At 40.8% G+C, this 26,332-nt stretch overlaps 1 protein-coding gene across 1 annotated transcript in view; it reads left to right on the forward strand.

Annotated features, from left to right (window-relative positions):
• Positions 1-4,433: 4,433 nt before the first annotated feature.
• nfasca (neurofascin homolog (chicken) a) overlaps positions 4,434-26,332 on the forward strand; it is a 102,964-nt gene continuing 81,065 nt past the window's right edge. The window contains exon 1 of the mRNA XM_073468137.1: positions 4,434-4,692. The gene's annotated coding sequence lies outside the window, so the exon portion shown is untranslated. The remainder of the gene's footprint in view (positions 4,693-26,332) is intronic.

The raw sequence follows: 26,332 nt of genomic DNA on the forward strand, positions 1-26,332 counted from the left end.
TTGGATGTTTTCAGATAGTAATTTTTTCTGAACTTATGCATGATTGGAGCAGTTTTAAAAAAATACCAAGTCTCAGTATTTTAGAGCCTTTACTTGTATAAATAATTGATAGGTTCATCCCTAGTTTCATTTACAATTCTTGTGTGTAACTGTCTTTTTCAATTGCTGGACACACAATAAGTAGTAAGTAAGTAAGGTGCTGACCTGCTCATTAGGAGGACGACACACTCTACTTCCTGAGCCACAGCCAACAATTAACCAATTAACAATGCAAGGTTAGCTAGGTAACTAGTTAGCAAGTGATACATCTGCAAACATGTAGCAATTGTTTTATGCTTATTATAAAGAAAAGGACCATAATAATAATAATAATAATAATAATAATAATAATAATAATAATAATAATAATAATGATGATAATAATGCATTTTATTTAAAGGCGCCTTTCAAAGCACACATAACATAACAACAGTACATCAAACAATATAATCAGGTAACATTGGTGTGGAAGTTAGTGCAATTTTGCAAATATAAATAAATAAATATGAAATGCAATTACATAGTGCAATAATACAGAAAATAGACAAGAATGTGATTGCATAGTTAGTGTGAGACAGAATATGCCACTTGGAATAAATGCGTTTTCAGGCGGGATTTAAAGGTGGAGACAGTGTCAGAAGTGCGAATGTCTGGTGGGAGAGCGTTCCAAAGAAAGCTCTTGACCCCATGGTGGTTAGGTTGGCAGATGGGGCAAAGAGCTGGATGGGAGAAGAGGATCGGAGAGTGCGGGAAGGTGTGTGGATATGAATAAGTTCAAAGAGATACGATGGTGCCAGGTTGTGAAGGATCTTGAAAGTGAGGAGTAGAATCTTAAAATCAATGCGGGATTTGATAGGGAGCCAATGGAGTTACTGTAGGGCCGGAGTGATGTGTTCAATAGAGGGAGTTCTGGTGATGATACGAGTGGCTACATTCTGCACCAGTTGGAGTTTATGAAGAGATTTCCGAGGAAGACCATGGAGGAGAGAATTACAATAGTCAAGACGGGATGTAAGCAGGGTGTTTACAAGGATAGCAGTGCAGGTTGGTGTAAGTGAGGGATGGAGACAATTGATGTTGCATAGATGGAAGTATGCAGACCGGGTAACATTATTGATGTGGGCTTCGAAGGATAAGGTGCCAGCCAGGATGACACCCAGGCTCTTTACCTGAGGTGATGGAGGAACAGTGGAATCGTCGATGGACATGGAGAAAGTGTTGTGTTTTGCTAGGGTTGATCTGGTACCAATGAGGAGGACCTCAGTTTTGTCGCTGTTCAGTTTAAGGAAGTTGAGTGAGAACCATGATTTAATTTCCAGTAAGCAGTTGGATAGAGCTGTGGGTGGCAGAGTGGAAGTAGGCTTAGTGGAAATATAGAGCTGGGTATCGTCAGCATAGCAGTGGAATTGAATATGACATTTCATGAGACTGTGTCCAAGGGGCAGAAGATAAATAGTGAACAGGAGGGGGCCAATGACAGAGCCCTTGGGAACACCACTGTAGACTGGGGAGGAGCTGGATCTTAGGTTCTTGAGTTGAACAAACTGTGTGTGACCAGTGCGATATGATTTCAACCAAGCCAGAGGGATGTCAGTGATTCCAATGGAGGCTAACCTGTCCAGCAGGATGTCATGAGAGATGGTGTCAAAGGCAGCACTGAGGTCGAGGAGAACCAGGATGGAGAGTAAACCAGAGTCAGATGCCATCAAGAGGTCATTTGTGATTTTCACCAGGGCTGTCTCAGTGCTGTGAAGGGAACGAAAGCCGGACTGAAATTGTTCATAGAGGTTGTAGTGGGACAGATCGGTGTTTAGCTGAGCTGCAACAGTTCTTTCTAGTATTTTGGAGAGAAATGGCAAGTTTGAGATGGGACGAAAGTTGTTCAAATCATTCGGGTCTGCGCCAGGTTTCTTGATAGCTGGAGTAATTGCAGCAGTCTTTAGTGATGATGGAACAACACCAGAAGTCAGTGAGGAGTGAATGATGTCAGTTATTAGAGAGGACAGGGCAGGCAGGCAGCCTTTTACCAGGTTGGTAGGTAGGGGGTATAACTGGCAGGTGGATGATTTGGGTTTAAGGATGAGTCCGGTTATTTCAGAGACAGTTAGCAGTTTGAAGCTGGCAAGCGGAGAGCTGATGGAAAATGTGGGCAGAGTGCAGAGAGGATGCAGAGTTATTTGAAGCAGTCAGTGTCTGGTGGATATTTTCAATTTTGGCATTGAAGAAGGTCATGAAGTTATCACACTGTGTAACTGTGAGTAAGTGAGGTGGTAGAGCATCAGGTGGTTTTCAGAATATTGTTGATAGTTGAGGAAAGGGCTCTAGTGTTCCCATCAGCTGTCCTGTTTAAGGTTGAGTAGTATGTGGTCTTGGCTGAAGAAAGAGCATCCTTGTATTGAAGATTAGTGATTGTGATACATTTCTTTGTGCACTGCTAGGCCAGTTTTGACATAAAGGCGTTCCAGACAACAGCCTTTAGTTTTGAGCTGGTGTAGTGCTGGTGTAAACCAAGGAGCAGAGTGGGTAAAAGAAACAGACCTTGTTTTCAGAGGTGCAAGAGTATTTAGCAGTCCATGAAGTCCAATATTGTAGTGAGATACCAGTTCATCTGTGGTGGATAAGTTGTCTCTGCTAGGAAAGTCATCAATTCCATTAGGGAGGGCTGACAAGTCGATATTTTTGATGTTTCGAAATGTGATAGAGCGAAGCATGTTAGTCTTGGATAATCTTAGATTGACCTTGAAGGATATTTCACTTTTGGCCGCACCGAGTCAAACTGAGCTGCGCTGATTTGTTTTCCATCACGCGCCGCACCACGCTGGCGATGGACCTGCTTCTGAGTAGAGCCAAGCAGCTATAGCGCCGCCTCCAAGCGGACCAGGGTGACGTCTCACGACTGCGGCCAACCTATAACAAGCACCCATCTCTCCTTCAAATCGATACTCAAAGAAAGATATTTAAAAAGTCAGTGTGTTCAGCTGTCCGTACTTTAGTAGCCTCTAACTGAATCTGTCTAGTTTCTCTCGTCCTGTTTGTACTTTCAAACATCTACTGTTTCGGGAGCCATGTTTAGTTACTGCTGGTGGAAACACAATGTTTCTTGTGATGCTGCTTCATAATAAAAGCTTTTAAATGTCTAAATAATGGGGGGCTTTTATTGTGTACAAGTTATAGTAAATGAAACGTGATTGTAACTGAATTAGCGGAGCCACTTTGTCAGCAGTGATTCTTAGATAGAACTGCAGGGATTGAGATAAATGCGTCATTGGTTTAAGACACACCTTCAAGCAGGTGGCCCAGTTGTGATGGAAAAGCAAAACCCCAGCCACGCCAGGCTGCCGTGCTGAGTCAAACCGAGTAGAGCCAGGCCGGCAGATGTAATGGAAAAACGTCATTAGTTTTTGTTATCTTTACCTACAGTACGCCAAGAAGGAAGGTATTTTTGTTTGTTGGTTGGTTGGTTTGTCAGCAGGATTACAAAAAAACTATTGAACGGATCTCCATGAAACTCGGATGGATGATGATTCTCGGCCCAGAATAGACCCCAGTAGCTGTTGGTGCGGAGATATGGCATTTTTTTGACATTTTCGTACATTTTTCAGGGAGTAACGTATGGATCTTGATGAAAAAAATCAGCCGTATTTAGGTGGCTGGTATCTATAATTGAGTACAATTTGATATGGATCCAAAAAAAAAGATCCAGATCATATCTTTTATTTGATATTGGATTAGGCTTGATTGAATGAAATGGGACTCTTGGACCTTGGCGGAGGTATGTACCCTACTTAGTGACATTCTAATTTACTGTATTATTTTTTATTATAGCAGCCTGCAAAGCTGTGTCAGTCATATCTACATCGTATGCATTTTCTGGCACGTTTTTGTGTGGTTACAGCAGGGAAATAGGTATGTAGGAAGCTAATGTCACCAATCCTGCCTACACAGTGCTCTGATTGGTCAATTGATTCCCCAAACACGGGAAATCTGTTGCTGAATTATTCTTGTGGTTGTATGTTGTTTTGGTTAAGGTTGCTGTTGGCAATTTTAGTCGTGGTTTTGCTACATTTGCCATTAAAAACATCCTGGTGGAGTCTAAATAACTCTGTATTTCTTCTGAAATCAAACAAACATGCCTCTGTGGTGTCAAACTGCCATAACAGTGGATTGTACAATGGCTGTCTACAGTAACTGTCTTGCGTGTGTGTGTGGAACATTTGTGCATAACTTGTAACGTGTGTGTGTGTGTTTGACAGCAGTAGAGCATGTGTGCCTCAGGCTCATTAATAATTTATGAGGTGGGAGGGGTGAAGGAGAGGGGGCGGTGACAGATGGAGAATCAGTGTGTGTGTGAGAGAGGGAGAGAGTGTACGGACGGAGAAACAGCGAGAGCAAAGAGAGAGAGAGAAAGGGACAGAGAGAGTGAAGAAGAGGAAAATGTTGAATGAAAGAGAGGGATAGATTGAAGTGTTTTTGTAGTGTTTCCATTTTTACTGATGTTACATCTGTGCTGGATAAGACTGACCAGACACTCAGGCTTTGTGTTTGCTGTTTTCTGTCTGGTTTCCTGGATGCTGAAGGATTGATGGGGATGGAGATACAACACAGTCACCCAGCACTACTGTTCACCTGGACGCAAGAGCTGCACTGACAGAGGTACTGATACATGTCTGCACACCTGCTGTGTGTGTGTCTGTGTGTGTGTGTGTGTGAAGGGGGGAATAACTGACCTCCTTTCAGTTTTCTATTTTTATTTTCCCCGCAGAAGTAGAGTTTAGCAACCTTTACAACGAAAATTAGAATGTCACATCCACAGTAAACATTTTTTACAAAGTGTTGAGAGACAGTAGCAGTTATTAACTGTATGTGGGAAATAATTAGATGAAAATATACAAATACAATCATTTAAAGCCTCACAGAGAGACTTCTTTGTTGAGAACTTTAATTGAATTTCAAAGACAGCAGTGTACTGTCCATATGGATCAAACAGAGTACAGTTTACTGTACGTGGTTGTGGGTTTGACTCCCTCACAGCTCACAGCCTTTGTCCCCCATTTAGTTTTTTTCTGTAATTGCTTTCATCTCTTCACTAACAATCACCCTTAAAACAGAAACCACTGCAAAATATGTTCAAAATGTCATCAGGCTGGTGGTGCTTTCTGTGTGAGTGAATGCAGTTGTGAAACTTTCATTCATTCATCATGTGCTTTACTAGATTTAATGTTATTATGGTGGAGCATGTGAGCTGTTGCGCCCAATTATTTCACACATTGATCATTTCAGATGTTTGATCGGTAATCAATGTTGGATATTTCATCTTCTATTTGGCTTTTTGTTTTTAAATGTCTTCATATTGGCTGTTTCAGTGATTATTTGGTTTGGGAAATGAAGAGAAATGCAATGTGGTTTCAGCTGTCTTTACCGCTAGGCTGCTCTCTCTCTCTCTCTCTTTCTCACACACACACACACACACACACACACACACACACACACACACACACACACACACACACACACACACATACACACATGAACACACTGATTAGTCTGTCTGCCACAGTTGATTGGAAAAATATCGATTATGTCTTGTGTGCATGTTACCTCATTGGCCACAATTACTCTAAAAGCTGCCTGCCTGACTGCGGTATTGGCTCTTCTACATTTGAAATTGACATGTATTTAGAGATCAGCCTCATTATGAGACACCTACAGTGAGATCAACTGCAGAATTAGCTTCAGTTCCTGCTTTACTCCCAACACTCAAAATATGATGTGATGCGGCCACTGTAGGCCATACTGGAGGTATTATTTGCTACTGTGTTGATCAAGTGTCTTCACAGAGCCTGTCAGCCTATTAGTGTGTGTGCGGTGTGTGTGTGTGTGTGCGTGTGTGTATGTACTTATATATATGTGGTTGTAGGATACATTCTTGCACCTTGATCCAACTTGGATCAAAATACGGCCTTTTACTGTGCAGTAGTTCCTTTTTTCATCGAAGCTGCTTTTCAAACAGCTCACACCTACATGATGTATAATTATAGTCTGACATCACACTATGTATGCTGTGTATCAGACCATTCATGTCTGATTTACTGTACCATTACTGAGTGACTGCGGTCTCTCACCAGTTTCTATCATGACTTAGTGTGGTCTGACATGGCTCAGTAGACATGAATGAATTTGTTTGGGAGTGATACCACTTCTAGTCTTGAGTAATATAGATGAATAACAACTGAACAAGCACTTTTCCAACACCACACTTTGAACTGGGGTAGTATGTTCTTTTTTTTTTTTTTACCTTAACAGACAAAGCACTTTACAGTCAGCGTCTCATTCACCTATTCACACTCACTTACATGTGGACAGGAGGAGCTCGGGATCAAACCACCATCTCAGAGATTTGCCGACAGCCCTCTGAGCCACAGCCACCCGACTGTCATCTAAACACTCTACATAATTCTTTGACTGATCTCGTTTAGGCTCAAACAAGAACATGTTTTCACACATTTAAAACTTGTAGCCAGAACAAAATTTACAGGTTATAGTATTGCTTTGCAAAACGTTGATATTACTTATTATAACATTTATCAGATGATATTTTTAAATATATAGAACTAGAACTAGCTAAGCTAAACTTGCTAAGCTAAAAGCTGACAACCTGTCTGAAAAGGATGCACGAGCTCAACCGCCTGTCCAGGTGGTAAATGATGTCCCATGATCAGCATGAGTAGTAGTAATGACTGAATGACCTTCAGTACAATTTAGTGTCAAGTCTGTGCCTATATTTAGAAAAGGGCATTAAAAAGTCACACACAATTCATTTATTCATGGTGTGTGTATGGATATCTGTGTCTTGTAATCACTGGTTGGCTGTAGTAGAATGAGACATTCACCTTGCTCTTCTGCAGCAGTAGCAGCACCATGAGTGCAGTACTTTGACCTTTAACCTCCTCTGAGTGACGCAGGGCTGTCTGAACATGCTGTTTGTTTGTGGCGTAGGAGGATTTTAACATTGAACACATTACACACATTCAGAGACAGCTCTCTCACAGCTCATGTTTATTGTGTGTGTGTGTGTGTTGTGTGAGTGTGTGTTGCATATGCAAGTGGGAGGATTGTTGCATGAATACAAGTGTTTTACAAGTGCATGTGCAGGTGTGTGACTGCGCTGTGTTGTGGATAAGTGTTTGTTGAGGGATGCAGGGGGGTGGACAGCAGTGGGAGTGCCAGAACATCAAATGCACACACACACACACGCACACACACGCACACACACAAACACAGTCCTTCTTTGTTCGGGAGCATAGTGAAGAGGAGGTTAATGCACCCAGAAAACAGAAAGAAGAGAGAGAGAAAGAGAGAGAAAGAGAGAGAGAGAGAGAGAGACCCTAATGGACAACGACGGGCCTTTCACTGCAAATATTTGGTCGAGAGGTCTAACACTAACCATCCCATCCCCCTTTCTCTCTCTCTCTCTCTCTCTCTCTCTCTCTCTCTCTCTCTCTCTCTCTCCCCCCCCCTCATGGCCAAAGGGAAAAGATCAGAACAAATTGTCACTCTCTGATCTACCCACATTACATGGTTTCTTTTCTAGAAAGAACAGTGCTCGAGGCTATATATCTGATGCCAGTCATGTTGTTGTTAGGAAGCAGAGGAACTGATGTGAATTTTTGAATTGTAAGTTTGAATCATTTTGACTTCAGTAAGAGACATTATTATATATAGCACAAAGTTGATGAACATTTTTAATTTAGTTTGTTCCATAAATACTGAAAATGTTTTATGCTCTTCTTCTTTCCCCTGAACTGAAATGAAATTATAAGCAACTCCTCGATATCTTTTACATTAACTAGAAAACCAATGTATAAAGTAAAGTAAAAATGTATAAAGAAAAAATCATATTGATAGTTTTGAGTAATGACCAGTAGACCAGTAAAGACCGGTAGAAAAAAATGTAATCCATCTCCTTTATTTTGAATTAATTTTTTTCCACCTCGTTTAACATTCTTGTTTTATGATGAAAAAGTCATTGCCATTATTTAAATATAAAGTTTAAAGGTGCAATATGTAAGAATTTTAGTTTAAAACATTCAGGCTGTGGAGTCCTGTTTCGTTGCCGTCATTCAGGCGTCGCTTTCAGCACTCCTCACTGTGCCCCCCATGCCCCGAGCATAAAAACCCCTTTCTCTCAGTGGTCCAAATCTCCCGTGCTCGCAATATTAACACCAACTATCAACTATCAAGGGACCAACAGTCCCCTGATAGTTGATAGTTAGCTGAACTAGCTGCTAACCTCTCCACACTTTGTTTTAGCACTTTGGCAACCTACCCTTTTTTATTAACAATTTCTTCATCGTCTGCACCTCTAGATGCTCTTTTTGTTGTTGTATGTTGATGGTGCAACCCTATAACACACCTGTTAAATGATTGGCTGTTTGTGTGCCATTCATAGCATGCTCCATTATCAATGGATGTGATTGGCTGTTTGTGAGCCAGGAGTAAGTGTTTTTATTGCAGTCTGCATGTGAAACTACTGAACATTCGATTGTCTATTCTTATTCATGTGTGTCGAATTAAAGTGTCTATCGCAGTACATATTGCTATGATTTTCACCAAGGTCTAATAGAATAGAAGCAATAGTGGGATTACAGAAACATATTTTTTCATCTGTTCTCAGTCTGTATTTCTTCTCCATTGCTGCTGCTTGGATGGTTATGTTTACGTAACCGTAGAGATTTAGCTGTAGATGACTCCTCTTCTGCCATGTCTAGTTAATCTGTTGGCTCAAAGTGTGTGTGTGTGTGTGTGTGTGTGTGTATGTGTGTGTGTGTGTGCGTGTGTGTGTGTGTGCGTGTGTGGGTGTGTGTGCGCGTGTGTGTGCCCGTTTGTGTTTTTTTCTCCTGCACATATGCAAGTGTGTGTAGCTAGATAGCACCAGATAAGCCCTCATCAGCAGAATATTCAAATTAAAAAAGCATTGCATGCAGCAGAAATCAAGTTCATGTCATGAAATATTCTCTCTGAAAGCTGTGTGTTGTTAACAGAGCCAAAGAGCTGAAGATTATCTTCTGTGCTAACGGTCCGTCTCACATGAACAAAATAGAAGATGCATTGGATTACACGTCTTTGCCCTGCTGCTAGAAGTGATGCTGTAACTTTTATCAGTGCAAAGAATTACTGTTCCAAGTAGAAATAATCTCACTTTTGTATCACCTAATAATTCTATTGCTTTATATGTCAAGATCAGGAAATAACATACTGACTCAGTGATGTTGGGTTTTCGATATAGTGAGTCCCTGGGACCCACAGGTGTCATTTGAGAGGGAAATTCAGCGGGGCCCCAATAATTTGTATGATTTCTGACAAATTGTGGTCAGAAAATGCTGAAAATGTATCTGGAAATTAAACAATAAATAACGAATGAAATCCCAGTTATGAAAACAAACCACTGGCGCACTGGCACTGCTCCCAGAAAGTTAATGATTTGTTCAGTCAGAGTAAATTACGAAGACAGGATTAAACATACAAGCTGACTTACTTACTGAATGTGTAGCGCGGACCCGGCTCTGACAGCGTTGTCAGGAGCCCGACCAAGAATACAAATCCAGGCAAGAGGAGTGAGAAATTTGAGAACCAGGATTTGTGTGATTTCATAATCAGGATGGTAATTTACCAGGCACTGTTACACTTTTACACAAATTGTCTTATGAAAGACATTTTAACAAATATACGTTTCCCCATGCAAATATGCAGGGAAATGTAGTCAATGATCATAAAAATCAGGTTAAAAATGGAGGAAAGTAGGTGAGTGAGAGGTGCTGGACTTGCCTGTTTCCAGCCAAGGGATACAGATGTTGTGCCCGTGAGCCAGGTACTTAACCTATATTACTGCACAGGCGTCCATCCGTGTGTGTGATATAAACCCTGGGGACAGGTCCGTCTGTGAAACTACACACAATCATAGATTAACACTTAAACACAAATGTTCTGGAGCAAGAGATGGTAACCTAGAAAAAACAGCATGTTACTGAGAGTATTTGGACGCATATTATTAAGCAACATTGTAGTCCACATTTCTTATGATATATAGAGAAAGAAATGTGGTTCCTCAGGTCAGTGCTCCTAGTACAGGTTTAAGGCAGCAGCATGAAGATAATTCCAACCATTGGTCTGCTCAGAACATGACAGGCATGCATTAGGATTAGGGCATACTGACTGAATGGAAACATGGTGGTTAGCATGAGCAGTGGTAGCTACTATGACTAACAAGACACGCTGACCCCTGAGGTGATCCATGGGAAATGCAGTAGAAAATGCACCATACAGAAAGATTGAGACCAAATCACAGTAAAGGAACTTGAGGATCACTCCTAAATAATAATGAAACAGTAAATCAGTCCTACAGGCACATTTGTATGAAGCTCTCTTTAAAATGCGTCATAAATCTGTTCTAGTAAATGGGGAGATGGCTGCCCTCAATCTCAAAATGCAATTTGGGGGTGACTTGTTCTCATGTATTTTTCCACTCAATGACTCTCTTGATTGGTTAGGTTTCAGGGCTCAGCTTGCCATTGGCCATTGCTCCACTCAGTCGTGAAATGGTTCCTTTCATTTGTGACCAACGCTGCTGGGATAGCCATTGTTTGATCTTCTCTTGTTTGAATTTACTCAGCTCGTAAAATATAACATATGAAAAGAGACGATATATGCTTCATGATCATTTTATACATCCATCCATACTAAGTGATTTGTAGTTTTTATCAGTGCTACATTCAACAATGTTGACTCTGGTATCTTTCTTGATAGGCTCATACAGTTGTCAGAAAGGGAGATGTCCTTGTTTATTTAGCAGCTCCTGAAGTGTGTGGTATGTCCCATTAAGTGGGCAAAATTTGAAAATAGTTTTTTGGCCTTTTATGCAGCTGTATTCACTAGAGCCCGACCGATACGGGATTTCTGAGACCGATACTGATTTAAGAGGGAAAAACTCCTGATATGGCAGCTGAAATATGAATTTTTGAGCTGAAGTGAAAATAGACCTTTTCTGTGTGGATCAATTTTAGGTTTTAGGTTTTAAGTTAATTTTAACTGATCATATATTGTATGTATGAAATATTGATCTGAAGAATAACTAGTGACTATAGCTGTATAATAATTAAAGCCGTGGAGTAAAAAGTACCATATTTCCCCTCTGGATTTAGTTTCATTCCACCACTGCTTTCTACTAAACCACTTTTTTCAAGCTGGCTGTAAGATTCATGTTCTGAACCATTATTTCAATGAATTTAACGGAAAATATGTTTTCTTCATTATCAATGCACCTTTAGCAATATATCACTGTTAACATGTTGTCATTGAGAGTAAAAGATGAAGACGTTACAACGGAGTGGCTGTAAATAGTCTTCCTCCCTGCAGTATTATCGAAGAACAGCTGTTAACAAAGCTCAACTAATTTGGTGATAAACACAATTAATATCCTATAAATTCTTTACAATAAAAGTCAGCTGTTATTGAGTTATATAAACATTTTTATTATGAAGCAGCAAAATCAGTAAATGTTGGGTTTTCACAGAAGTAACTTACAGTAACAAGACATGATGAAAATACATTGTTCATTACAAAGACAATACCTTTTTTTGTGTCTGATTGTCAATAAAATAAATGAATTTAAAAATTCACTACTTTGGCTCTGAGAGGAAGTATAAAGTAGCAGAAAATGGGATTACTAGTACCTCAATATTGTACTCAAGTATAGTACTTGAGTTAATTGTAGTAAGTTGCATTCCATCAGTGGTTATTTTCAACTTTGACACTAATATTTTTATTTTTACTGCAAATGTAAATCAGTTCCAATTATTGGTTATCGGTCTCTTGATTACTAATAATCTGTATCGGTATCGGCCCTGAAAAAAACATATTGGTTGGCCCTAGTGTGAGTCATAGTGGAGGTCTGGCTAGATGTTCCGGTTAGTTTTAGCTTAAAACTAAAGCTTAACATAAAAAACTTAAATTTCCTTGACTTTGAAACAAAATCTCTGAAGCGAAATCCAGGAAATTTTCCTGAATTTTGTTTTCCTGAAAATATAATTCAATATGTCGGTGTTGTTTATTTAACCCTCTCTGTTTCTCTTCACACTGTTCCCAGAGAACTATAAATGTAGTTATTTATTTACTTAATTCTGTCATAAATGCCTTCTATGAAAAAGCCCGCTGTCTCCTGTAAGGGAGAGATGTGTGTTTTATGTTGCGTGTGTGTGTGCATTTTGTACCTGATAGATATCTCCAAAGTGCTAATTAGATTTGTCAGCAGCCTCCAAACACTCAACCAGCCCTGGTGCCCAGTGTGCGCGCGCACGCATGCACGCACGCACACACACGCACGCGCGCGCACACACACACACACACACACACACACACACACACACTCACTTTTACAGACTCAGCAGCCCCCCCCCTCCCAAAGAAACCCACCCACTTTTACAAAAGCTTGGGCACACACATACACACACACCATCATCCCACTTAATCCCCTTAAATGTGTGTCTGTGCACACACACACACTCACAGACATACAAAGACACACTTTATCACACTTTTTAACCACTCCACCGGAGCAGTAATCACTACGCACACACTCTCACACTGACTTGTCAGTCATTTTAACACCATGGACCCCTGGGAGGGGTGTGTGTGTGTGTGTGTGTGTATGTGTGTGTGTGCGGGGGGACACACACTGCTGCTTCGAACACTTATGGTGTTCAAACATACATGTGCACAGATGCACTTCATCTCACAAATACACAAGCACACAAACATCCTCACACATACTCACAATGAGCTGTGTCAAGAAAAAGCCAAATAAGGACATGAGGTGATGAAACAAAGAGGACATGTGGTTGTTCTCCACAAATGTAAAGTTTACAGATTCTACTATCTTTTCACTGAACATCTAAAAACAGGATTAGAAAGGGCATTACAACATCACAAGGAAAGAGATGATCACGAAAAGGGCAGAAAATGTGATCATAATTCTGATGGTTTGAAAATATATGAGACTGAACTCAGACCAGCTGTAATTTCCATCGGAAGAGATGAAGGAGAGATGGGAGGGATTGATGTATTATCATTCTACATAATAAATGAATGGAGAGGGAGATGGAGGACAGGGAGGTTTCTGTTCACTGTGCCCCTGTAGGTGGACACACGCCTGATAATGGACTTAATGTCATTTAACAGATTGTCTGTGAAGAGAAAGGAGGAGAAAATGAGCGGAAAGGGGGAGAGAAACCTGGGAAAATTAAATTTGGTAATGGTATAATTATGCCAGAGAAATTGGAAAAGACAGCTGTGTGTGTCTGTGTGCGTGTGTGAGCGTGAGGTTGTCGGACAGACCAGCCAATGGCAGAATTACTTAGAAATTACTGTGGTAACCTCAAGGCAGATGGGCCCATGCTGGCAAATTAGGCCTGCAGAGCAGCACAGATACACACACACACACACACACACACACACACACACACACGCACACACGCACACACACACACACACACACACACACACACACACACACACGCACACGCACACTTACAGGTGCGTCTAACACATACAAATGAGAAAGAGGCAGATTTAAGAGGCTATTTCAGTGTTTCAGCTCCTCTAATTTTGAAAGATTTAACAAAATGAACAAAACATTTTTCTAGTAGAATGGTAAGACTCTGAGTCACTCTCAAGTCCACCGGCATGAAATAGATTGAAACTGAAGTAAAATTCAAATCATTTTGTTCATACACAACACAAAAAGACCTCACAGGAAACAGGAAGTCTATACAGCCATCCAACAAGAAAAGCAAAATATAAAGCAAAGCAATACAAAATTCCAAAGGCTGAAAAGGTGCAGAATGAAGCCTCATCTTACAGTAGCCACAGTCAGGCATCAATCAATATGCCAAGGTCTTACCCTGCATAAGAGATCTCAGTAAACATCAGATACAGTCAGTAAAGCTAACCTCCACTTTAAGTTGTTTAAGAGCTGCATTATTGTAAATTAAACAAAAGCTAAGAGAATTAAATAAGTTCTGTATGGAATAAGAGTAAAGATGAGGAGAAATATCTAGAAAAGAGTGAACATGACCTTTAAGCTACATTTGTGCTGTGGAATACCACATATACAGAGGACCTGTCCTTTAAAGCAGAAATAAAAGGTGTGTCCTGCATGAAGCCTCTTCATGACATATTAATGAGGGCCCTTCACCTGACCTCAGCAGTCCACTGAGGAATCACACACACATGCACATGTCACATTAATGTCCAGCCTGCACTGTGTACTGTATGTGTGTGTGTCAAGTCTTTGAATTGTCTCATTGCTGAAATGAGAACTGATGTTATTAATGACATACATTAAAGTTACATAAGCTTTTTCTGCCTCCAAAACGCTCAAACATCAAAGGCTATGGTTGAAACCGTATGTTGAAGAGATGATTTTACACGGAACAGATTTTACTGTTGAATTGTTCTTCTGGCTGCGTGTAAATATATAAAAGGAACAGATACATGTGCAGTATATATGAAGCTACTGCTAGTGAAAAATAGAAAAATATCTACATTATCAAACTTGAATATATTTTCCTCACTCCCCAGTGTTATAAAACTCAAGTTTCAACTGTCGATAAAAAAGCACTGATGAAGGGTTGATGTCAAACATACAGTAGGTTGAGGACGTTTGAAAGTTACTGCCCGTGCCCAGGCTGCTTCCCCTCCACACCTGCCAACCATCAGCTTTTTTAGCCCTGCCCTGTTCCTAGTGTTCTTCCAAGCCCATCAGCTCATTTCCTGCACTGTTTCATCACATCGTTCCCCTCACCTGTGCTTCTGCACCTCTCCTTAGCTGCACCGCATCCCCTCATCAGTTTAGTTTGTATTTAAGTCTAGTCATTTTTTACTTTTTTTGTCAAGATGTCTGTTCAGTTCACCTGCTCCTGCTGTTGATTTTGAATAAAACTGCCATAGATCTGCCTGCCTGCTGTTTCCTGCATTTTGGTCCACCTGCTTTCAGCATGGTGGTGTGCCCTTATGTAAAATGTGAGGTGAGGTAGGAGGAGGTGGAGATAGGCTTGGGCTGTTTCCTGCCATGATGTTGGCTGGTTTCTATCAACAGCTTTTACCGGACAGAACAGTCACATTTCCACAGTCACACAGTTCACACTTGTGTCCCTGTTATGTGTAGTTACATTATCATGTGTCATGACTCTTTCCTTATGATCTTTTATTATCTGAGTGAACTGCTCAGGTTAGTAATTGCTTACGCTGGTGTTTAGTCATAAAAGGACATATATAAGCCACGTGACCCTTAAGAGTGTCTACAATCCGGGCATGTTAGATTCATGTTTATTCATACACTTTTCTATAAGTCACTTGGGGGCTCAGCAGGCAGTCTGCTTGTTGTTCATATCCCTCTTCTTATTGGCTGTTTTTTTTTCATTAATTAGAATATAAAGTAGGAACACTGGCTTTTTATGAGAGGATTTTGTTTTGGTTCGTACAGAGGGAGTGTAAGCCAGGCAGTGAAGTATGACCGTGGGGTATGATTGCTGGCTGCACCTAGTTCCTGAGTCAGGTCTAGGATGCATGCATACACACACATTCACATTCATACACACATTCACAATCCAGCTGTTGGCTAGACTTTGAAATGATGCCCTCTGGATTAAACATACAGTACCCTTTTTGGCTCTGTGTTGCATTAAAACACACGCACACACACGCGCACACATGCGCACACACACACCGACACACACACACACGTACACACACACCGACACACCGACACACACCGACACACACACACACACTGATAAAACACAGTGATTGCACTTTTGCTCCATTCCTTTCAGGCCAATACTGAATGTTCTTCCCTTCTCTCCCCCTGCCACACACACACACACACACACACACACACACACACACACACACACACACACACACACACACACACACACACACACACACTCAGATACAAAGCTTTGATAATGGTAAACACACCTGCAGCCTCACACTCCCACTGGGGTTGGTCTCTGCATTCACCTCCTCCTCCTCATCTTCACCCCCACCCCCCCATTATTTCTCCCTCCTCCGTCCTCCTCCCACCTCCCCACCTCCATCCCCATGTGGGGCTGTTGCTAAGGAGCCCTGGTGACCGGGGAGTTATTTCATTGGACAAGGAGGAATGGTGGTGGAGCAAAGGAGAAAATAGGAAGTTGAAAAAGGAGGAGGGATGGAGGGAAGGAGGTGGGGGGTTGATGGAGGGACCAATGGTTGGAGGAGGAGCACAAAGTGAGATCCAGATGTGCTAATGAGGTGGCATCGTGAACTGACATCACCACAGCGGGTGATGGAGGCATGGAAGAAAAGATAGGATGGATAAATTGATGGATGGATGGAAAAAGTGAGGAGAGATAACAGGAGAGGAAAAGAATGAGTGAAAGAGGTAGAGTAGAAAGGACATGGACCAGGAGTGATAGAAATAATGCAGTATAGAAAATGTAGTGACGAAACAAGTTAAAAAAAGAGAGTGAAGAGTGAGCGAGTTTTGCATTAGATGGAGACAAACAACAATCAAATATGATGAGCTCATGTCTGCAAAGAGAACAAACGATTGACAGAGATGAGATAAAGGAGAGGAGAAGGAGGATAAAGGGAGAGAGCAGGAGAGGTAATTTAAACAGGGGGGTGGGGGGGGGCTTGTGCCAGCCCTTTCATTTATTTTGGCTGGCACAAAGGAACATTACCACAGACAAACACACGCACACATATTCTTGTATCACTATACATGTGAGGGCCAGCCATTGCGGCTCATTTCCTAACCTTAAACTAAGACTAATTCTAATCTTGAATCCTTCAAACCTTCATCATTAAAATCCTTTCAGACAATATATACACATTTATTCTGGTATACTTTAACAATTAGTCAATTAATCTGATATTAACTTGATAGAAAATGTATCAATTCTGATAATTCATTTAATTATTTAAATCACTCATCAAGGAAAAACACCAAACATTTTCTGTTTCTAGTTTCTCCAGTGTGAGGATTTGCTGTTGTTCAGTTTTTCATTGTACACATATCTTGAAGATAGATTGTTATCCTTTTTGGGCACATTTTCGCTATTTTCTGAAAAAAAAAAAAAAAGATTAATTGATAATTTAAATAATTGCATAGAGTACACAATATCCAAATCAACTTTAAGTTTTAAATTAGCCTGTAATGTAATCAGTTAAACTGGAGATTGCCACTGCTTAAATTTTTGGTCAAAGATTGTCAATTTTAAGGCTGCATACACTGGCTTACAGTAACACTGAGATAAACATAAATTACACAAAATACAAAAATTAAGCTGATCTTGGCTTCTGTCAGCCCAGTAGGACTGCATGATATAGTAAAAAAAACATAACCACCAACCTCAAATATTTGAACCCTTAGCCCCTGTATACTAGAAGATGATGTCATTCATGGTGACATTTTATTTATGCTGACCTGCTCTTTTTAGAACAGACCGGTCTGTTTTGAAGGACACTAACTCCTCATCAAGAACAGAGGCACACACACACACACATGCACGTGCACATACATAAACACAGGTAGGCAGGCTGCAGTAAGGAATCAGCCTTAATAAGCCATTTCCGGTGGAGCAGAGCAGCAGCAGTCTTGTCGTGAGGCTCTGGCTGAGCCCTCAGAGCCGACCTAACATTTATTTAACCTCCAGCTGGCTGCAGCCCTCTCATCTGCTACAGTGCATGCTCACTGATTCACTACTAGCACTGTCTGATAGCCCGGTCGTGCAGATTCAAAGCTAAAGACATACAGTAAAAAGAGCATAATTTCATATTAAAAAAATATACTAATGTTCACTTCAAACGGAAATATGATTGTAATGAAATAAAAAAATGGTTAAATCATGTTTAAGTCAGTATGGAGTGGTATTAACAAGGTCCATTCAATCGTTGATCTTTTAATACTGTATTGGAAAGCCTTTTATAGTGCTGGATGCTCACCAATAGTGTGAGGGGCTATTTTAAAAGGTATACTATTTGGGCGGCTGCCAGCTCCCAGTGGGTGGGTGTGGTTTTTGACTGCGAACAGTGAGCCTGGAGGGATCACTAAATGGCCTCTTTGTTCGTCATGAATACGTGATGTCGTGACCAAGGTGAGAGGGTGTGTGATTGAGTGTCAGCGGGAGGTCTTCAATATTTCAGTGGAAGGACAGTTTTTTTTAAGTCCTGTTGAAATATACAAAATAAGGAAGCTGCCAGGAAGACTTGCTGCAAGCAGGTCCTGGAGATTTTTGTTTCTTATTGCTTTTGACCTGCTAATGAACAGGAAGTCTGACATGGATGTAAAGCACTGTTTAATAGTCTAAGCATATCTGTGACGCACACACACACTCGCCTGCGCACACACACAAACAAAAACCCAACCTAAAATCAGAGATGATGTGGAGAAATGAATTCAGTATCATGACTTTTGGTTTACACCTAAACCTTAAGCTTTTGTTTTCCTGTTTTTGAGTGGAAAGGGAATGCAGGGGGGGATGGGACATTTACATCTCCAAAACCCAGCAGCACCAACAGATAGACCACAACTCAATTCAATATTTGTGAGGGTGTGAGTGTGTACATGCGAAAGACTCCTCCATGAGATCAATCCACTTGGTAAATAGTCCATTTTGAATTCCCCACAACCACAAAACAGTTCAGTTCAAATCTAGTTCACACAACAAGAAAGACAACTCAAAAAACGTGCTCCAGGTTTGAGCGCAGATCCTCGAATAAATAGCTCCAGGTAATTCCTGAGGAAACTCATACTGGGAAAAAAATACATCCACTACATGAAGTGGGCCAGTATTCACCCTACGCACTACCGGCACGTTTACATTTTTTTCAGTTAGATGTCGATGCTGAAACGATATATCGTGCAGCCCTTACATCTATTAGATTAGAATTCATGGTTCGGTGCGTTTTTGGCACAGCAGCGAAAATATAATCTGTCGCTCATTTGTGTTTGGCATTCAGATGGTAGCAGCATCACTTGAGCTTGAGTAATGTGGCTAATCAGGCTAAGTCCATGAGCATCAGCCACAGCTGATAGACAACAACTGGTGCACAGCCAATGCTGTCCGGGTAACACTCGAGCTCTAGATTCTCTGTCCTGTTCTATTTTAACAGTAAGTGCTTGATTCACAGCTTGTGCTGAACAAGGAAGTTACTCACTGAACCAAATGTCCAGTACTGAACGATTTGAGACATACACCCCTAGTGTCATCTAATAAAATAATCCTTGTACAACCGGCATGAACAAACCACTAGGATGATAAAATACACTTACAATTTATTTTGTAAAATTAATTGTATTAATTAATTAATTAATTAATTAATTAATCTTTCACTTTCACCTCTCTCCTTCCTCTGTTCTCTAACACAGCATCCTTTCTGTCTCTCTGTTGTTTTTCTATTCTCTGGTCTGGTCTGCTGATCTCTTGCTGTCAACATCTTTAACCTCTTTCCCTCTTGTCTCTCCTCCCCCCGCCTCCCCCTCTGTCTGCCTGCCTCCATCCTGTCTTTGTGGATGTGATGGGTAGAAACTGACAGGGGGTAACAAACTGATTGGGGTCCCCCAGCCTCTTGTATTTCCTGTTCAGTATGACCGTCTGAACTGACTTTGGTTCACAGTTCTGGAAGAGCTGCAGAGGATTTGGATGGCTTTGCTTGAAATGGTCTTGATGTCTACTCTGCTTGTGTGTGAGGTGCTTTTGTGTGTATATACTCCATATGGTGTTATCGGGGGTATGGTCATCTGTTGAGTATCGTTGGAAATATTTATTGCTGATTAGGGCTAGAGTGATACAGGGTTTGTGGCTGATATTAATTTTTATCAAAGCTGGCATCTGATATGATGATTATCTATCATTCCAGTGATTATAGTGTTCAAGCTGCCCTCTGCCTCACACCACTGTGGTGTGGTTTGTAATCTGCAATTATCAGATGTTGTATACAGTTTTTATGGAGGACATCTTCATTTGTAATTGCAAGATAAGCACAGGTGTAACAAATAACATTAATGATGGCCCTGTTCCATTTTGGTGTACCAGGAAGCAATGACAATAATCAATAACAGAACTCTCAAAGGAAGCGGCTAAATGCATCACAGCAGTCAGTGATTCAATTACAGCGCAAGTCCGCAAAATGACAACATAAAAATTGCTTGTTCATTCCAAAATTGTTACAAATCACTGTTAAATAAATCTTCTGTCTGATGTGACAACACTATGTTAAGATTTAATTAGGTTCAGACACACAAACAACTTGTTTAGATTTAGGGAAAGACTGTGGTTGGTGATAAAATGACCATCAAGAAAGGACCATCAATATGATTACAATAATTAACACATGCTTAGGATATAGAATGATCAGGATTAGGATCTCGATTTATGATTATTCCAAGAGGGTTAGGGTTAGGGTTAGCTTAAAGATAGGAAACAAAAGCACTTGAGTTAAGGTTAGGGAATGATGATGGTCTCTGTTAAATGTTAATATGTATTTCTGTTTTTCTGAGTATGTAAATATAACCATATTTAGTCCCTGCAGTCAGATATTGTCTTTCACAATCAGATGTTTTGGTGAAAAAACGAATAAAGAAAGTTGTCTGTGAACATTCTACTGATATGTTTGGTATCAACATTTTTATCACACGTTCATTGACAACATTTCTCTATTATGTTAATACAAGATCTTATACGCACAGCATTATGTTTTCTCTCCAAAGTGTTTGCTGTTGCAAATGAGTTGTATATACATGTAAACATTCTGCGAGACAGGCTTGTCATTCCTTAAAGTGAAGGTTACTGGTTGTTAAATTTGCCTAGCTTGCAGGCAGTGTCAATATTATAATTCAAGCGTACCATAGAAGTAGTGCTTCAGCAGTAATAGGATTGTCAGATTTAATAGTACTCTTCCACATTAAAATAACTTAATCTATGGAGTGCTTCATTTTGTGTCTTCAAGAAGTTTTAATTACAATTCTTACAAATATTCTCATTGCTGCAGGTGGCAGTCATCATTTATTAAGAAGCCTCATAAAAGAGGCTAAAGCAAGTGCTTCAGCTCATATCATTCAGGGAACTCTGGGATTGACTTATCTGGGATCGACCTGCAGGGCGCTTCCCCTCAGGGCTGGAAACAGCAACACACACACACACACACACACACACACACACACACACACACACACACACACACACACACACACACACACACACACATGCGTATTTGACCAATCAATCAACGTGTCCTCTCCTCTCCTCTTTTTACAGCTTCCCTCTTTGCTGTCTCTTCCTTTTCATCTCAGCCCCTTACTTGACCCTCTGGGACATCTTTCTTATTCTTTATCACTTCTCTTTCTCTCCGTCTGTCTCTGCCTTCCCCTCCTGCTCTTTTCTTCTGTTTCTTTGAATTAAAACCAGTGAACCTGCTTGTCTTCCCACTGCATCCCCACTCCTCTCCTCTCCCACTCTTTCTTTCCCTTTCGATTAAAAGTAGGTCATTCTGCAACATCAAGCTACAGCTCCTGCCAAGCATGACATCCACATGTACACACGTATTGCCTGGCAACCACGCGTTCACCCCACACCCCCCTCCATCCTCCATCCTAGTTTCCTCCATCTTACCTTCCCCGGAGGAGGTGCTCAGTACAGAGGGGTGGGTTTGCAATCTGACACCGCTTTGTTTTGTCCCTGCTCTGCTTCTATAGAGGGTCTGAGGGTTAATTGATCAGGGCTTTGTTGAGGAAAGGAGGGTTAATTTCGCACATGCACACATAATGTCTACAGATGTTTAGTGGAAGGGTTCAGTAACATTAACAACACTGAATCTAATGTAACCATTTTAAAGGGAACTAAACCAATTTCTGTAGAGTTGAGATGAGAAATTAAGGGTGTTATTGATAACATCCAGCCATTAAATGTGGCATTCCATCTCCCATCATTCCATCTCCCCCCTACAATTGCATTCACACCACAACGCCGCTGTTGTTCCAATACCCTGCCCCCTCAAGTGGTTCCCAGTTTGTTGTAGCTGATGTTGTTAATACTAGCTAGCTATCGTTGCTAACGCTTACACTGCAACACTTATGTCGCTAAGGCTAGATAACGTTCATCAGCCATTTCTAATTTTTTTTCACAAACTGGTAATTCCCAGACAGTTGATGCTGACCAACCACAGATACCACGTAATACCAATGCCGTTATACTACTGGATGAACAAGCTTACTTTGAGACATGCATGAGGTGTTTTGGTGCTTTGAGTGAGGTTTGGAGGTGAGATCAACTGTGTGACCAAGATGCATGTTGGTAATTACAGACTGAATGAAGAGTTTTGATTAACTGGTTTCAGTATTGACCAGTGCTTGTTAGCAATTAAAGAACTATAATATATTGTCACCAGTATCATGCCAATTGACATCAAACAGTATTGAGAATAAAGTGGCACAGAGAGACTTTTATTTGTCTCAAGTGGGAAAAGCTTCAGCAACAGCATTCAAGCTGCACAAGAGAGTTCATTTTAGACCTTGGAAACAAACAAAGAAAACAATCTTAACTCAAGGTCCACTAACCCGCTGTTTCCTAAGCTTTCAATTGCATCTCAAGGTCTTCCTTAATGAGTGGTTCAAATGTTGAGATGCAGGTGAGCGTCAGGAAAAGAGAGATGAATAAAATAAACTTCATTGTCCAGCCAAGGCAGGAAAATTGTCTTTGGGCTAACCAGAAAAACTATAAACACAAACATGTCCATAAGATTAAAAAAATCAAATTAACAGAACAAAGATCTCCAGATTACAACAGTCAGTGTGTTCATACTTACTGTGTGTACAGCTTACATTCTCCTATTTACTGTAGTAGGTTGACCACATTGATTGCATTTAAGATAAAAGAACCCTTGTTGACCCCTAGTTTTTCTTTGCTTGGGGTATTCTGGAGCAGGGGGTATGTTTTGTCATTAATGATTGACAGAGCTTTATGCTGTAAAGATCATCTTGTGGCTTTTGTTGGTGGCCTACTTTCTTCCCTGAGAGTCCAAGTTTGGTTATTGTGTGTTTTCTGGATTTGGTCTACTGTCAGTAACACAGAGCTGTTCAGCAGCCTTCACATCTCAGATTTCAGAGCCCCTCACCAACACTAAACGCATCACAAGTCAAAGGTCATTTTTTCAACTACGTCACCACTCACAGAAAATATTGTCACAGATGTTATCAGAAGATATTTTCATGTTGGATTGATGGATTACTGCTGATTCTCATAAATGAACTAAAGTATAAATGGCAGTCTGTAAGGTGTAAGTTTGACTGCATTTTAAATCTGGATTGACAGTTACGACTTACTATGTCATTATACACATACATGAACCCAACACCTTCCATGCTTTTCCCAATTATCCCAGCAGCTTGTGAGAGTGGATGTCATGGCAACCCCTTTAAGAATGATCTATAGCAAGGAAATGATGTCATTGTCATAGACATTTCCCCCACAAGCTCTTTAGCATGTGACCCGTGACCTCAGCTGTGTGTTTGAGCCATTCATGCCATGACCTCTCAGTGTGTGTGTGCGTGTGTGTGTGCGCACGCGCGCCTGTGTGTGTGGGGCACAGTAATGGACTGGGTTCAAAGGCCATAGCTGGAGGGTGAAAAGGAGGCTGGTGTGTGGGAGGTAATATGCATGTATGGAGGTAAACATAATACACACACACACACACACACACACCTCCGGGACAGTCATTAGTGAATTGGTGTGTAGTAGACGTGTTATAGGTCAGCAGGGAATAGCAGGTGATAGACTGGACATCAAAGTGCCTACACTGACATACACACTCACACACTCTCCTTATTGTCCCGTGAGGCTGTTGAAAGCAGGTCAGAGAGAGCTACACTGGGGTGTGTTTGATGGAGAGCATCAACAACATCAGTCGTTTCTTTATTCACTTCACATATTCAGTAAAGTAGCGATGAGCGCGTCATGGTTTTTTATGATCCGCAAGCCCATTATGAGAATCAACAAGTCCCGCCCAACCCATTAAAATATGTGCTAATCAATGACCCATACCAAGCCCGACCCTCAAAACAACTCCATGCATTATATGAGCGCAATTCTTCAGACCGAGGAATAAGACAAATCCTGTTGCACTGTCCGAGGTGCTGATCCGGCTGATAGGGATGGAGGGGTCCAGTACAGAGTGCTCTATCTCTTTTGTCTTTCCTCTTTCTCCCCCACACACTGTAGTGGGGAGATCTATGCTAAATAAAAAGAATAAATGAAAAAAATAAATGAATTCCTCCTAATGGTGATATTTATTGTTGAATGGTAGTGAAAGTAAAGTTCAAACTTTGAACACAGACTCTGCCTCTCTTTTCTCTCTCTCAGACACAGAAGAACAACACATTTTTCCATCGTAGCGGTCAACTGTTACAAAATAGTTAGTCCACAGTTCCAGGATTGAACCTTTTTCAAGCTGAAAGCACTTTAAATGGATGCGCTTGGTACTGAAATGTACAGCTCGATTCAAGCCAGCATGGAGAGGAGAGGGTATGTGTAACTCTGATCGCTCTAAGAGACAAGGCATTTGTCAACAGTGAAGTGGCTCTGCAGGTAACGCTGCTTTGTCACTCATTGCCTGCCCACCCGCACCCGTAATTAATTTCTTGTAAGCTGACCAAACCCACCCAACCCAGGGGTGAGTTGGTAGGTCCCGCAGTTTATGGGTCGGCTTGCACATCACTACAGTCTTTACTGTTTGCTGTTACTGTCTGTGGAAACAAACCCTGTTTACTGTTGGATGTTTAATTTAGACGGTCCCTGCATTCTGGCCATTTCTGTTTCTTAATTTTGAAGGAACACCCCAATATTTGAAGACATATTAATTGTTATCTTACTCAGAGTTAGATGAAAAGTAGATCAATTTAACATCTGTGAATCTGGTACACAGGTATGTTAGCTCAGTTGTGGGTGAGACAGCAAAATGTCGGAGTGCTCCTTTAAAGGTCCTTATTGTAGAAAGTGAGATTTCCACATCCTTTTTGATTATAAAGCAGGTCTAGGTGCTATGTAAATACCGTGAAAGTATCAACACGCTTAATCCTCCTGAAGAATGCCTTTAAAGGAGCACTCTGTAGTTTTGGAGAAGAAATGTTAATCAGAAGAGAAAGATCCTCATTGACTGATTTTTCCAGCCTAAACCAACTAAATGAGCAAACTGTCTTTGTTTTCATGACTGAATAAACTGAATAAACAAACTGACCTTAAAGGACAACACAATTTCATTACTTTGTTTATATGTGGCGGACCCTGCCATCTTTCTAGCTTCAAACAGTGTTCTGGGACCTTATTTTCCTCTGAGAACAACTTGTTTATATATGTATGTAAAAATAAATATTTCTGAGGTGGTAGTAGTACCTCATTAATATTTGAAATATGAAAATTCTGAGTTGGAATTTCTTTTCCAAAACTACACAGTGCCCCTGACGAGCTGTCAGGACTGTAAGGTTGTGATGTCACAACTGTACAGTCAGCACTCTCAGGTTGTAAAAAGCAGAGCTGAGGGGAAAAAACAGTGGGAGGTGCCTGTTCAGGTCTGTGAGGGATGACCTATCAGAGCAGATTGGGCTTGCAGGAGGTGGGCCTTAAAAGAGACATGCACTAAAATGAAGCATTCAGATAGTGGGACAATAGAGGTGTGGTGGCTATGGACAGTAAGAAAAAAGGAATTTGTTGTATGAACATTAAAACATGTGAACACCTGAAATAAAAGAATGAACCTGAAAATTATCTTAATATGGAACTTTAAACTTTAACTTTAACAAGTTCACAGAGACGCATTGTATTAACTATACAGAAGATGCCTGGAATTAGAAATTTAAAAAAGTACTGAAAAGCTAAAAATATAGGCTCATGGTGATAAACATACACTAAATGAGGATTGTGTTTTAAACCACAACCACTGCTGCCCTAATTTTTCAAATCTTTGACATTTTTTTATATTGTGCTGCTGCAGTGGTCAGGTCAGCTTTGGTTCAAAGACATTGTTGCTGGGGTGAAGTTGGGTCAGGTTCAGAACCTCGAGCTTGTTCCCAAGCACAGCTAAGAGACTGCTGCTGCTAAACAAGATGACTAGGAGAGTTTCTGCTCTGCATGTCAGTAGTACACAGCACTGCAGTCTTACTCAAATACACTGTCTCCTCAAGTAGGGCATAGTACTGTGC

This window comes from Pagrus major, chromosome 6 (assembly GCF_040436345.1).
Source record: "Pagrus major chromosome 6, Pma_NU_1.0".
Taxonomy (NCBI): Eukaryota; Metazoa; Chordata; class Actinopteri; order Spariformes; family Sparidae; genus Pagrus; species Pagrus major.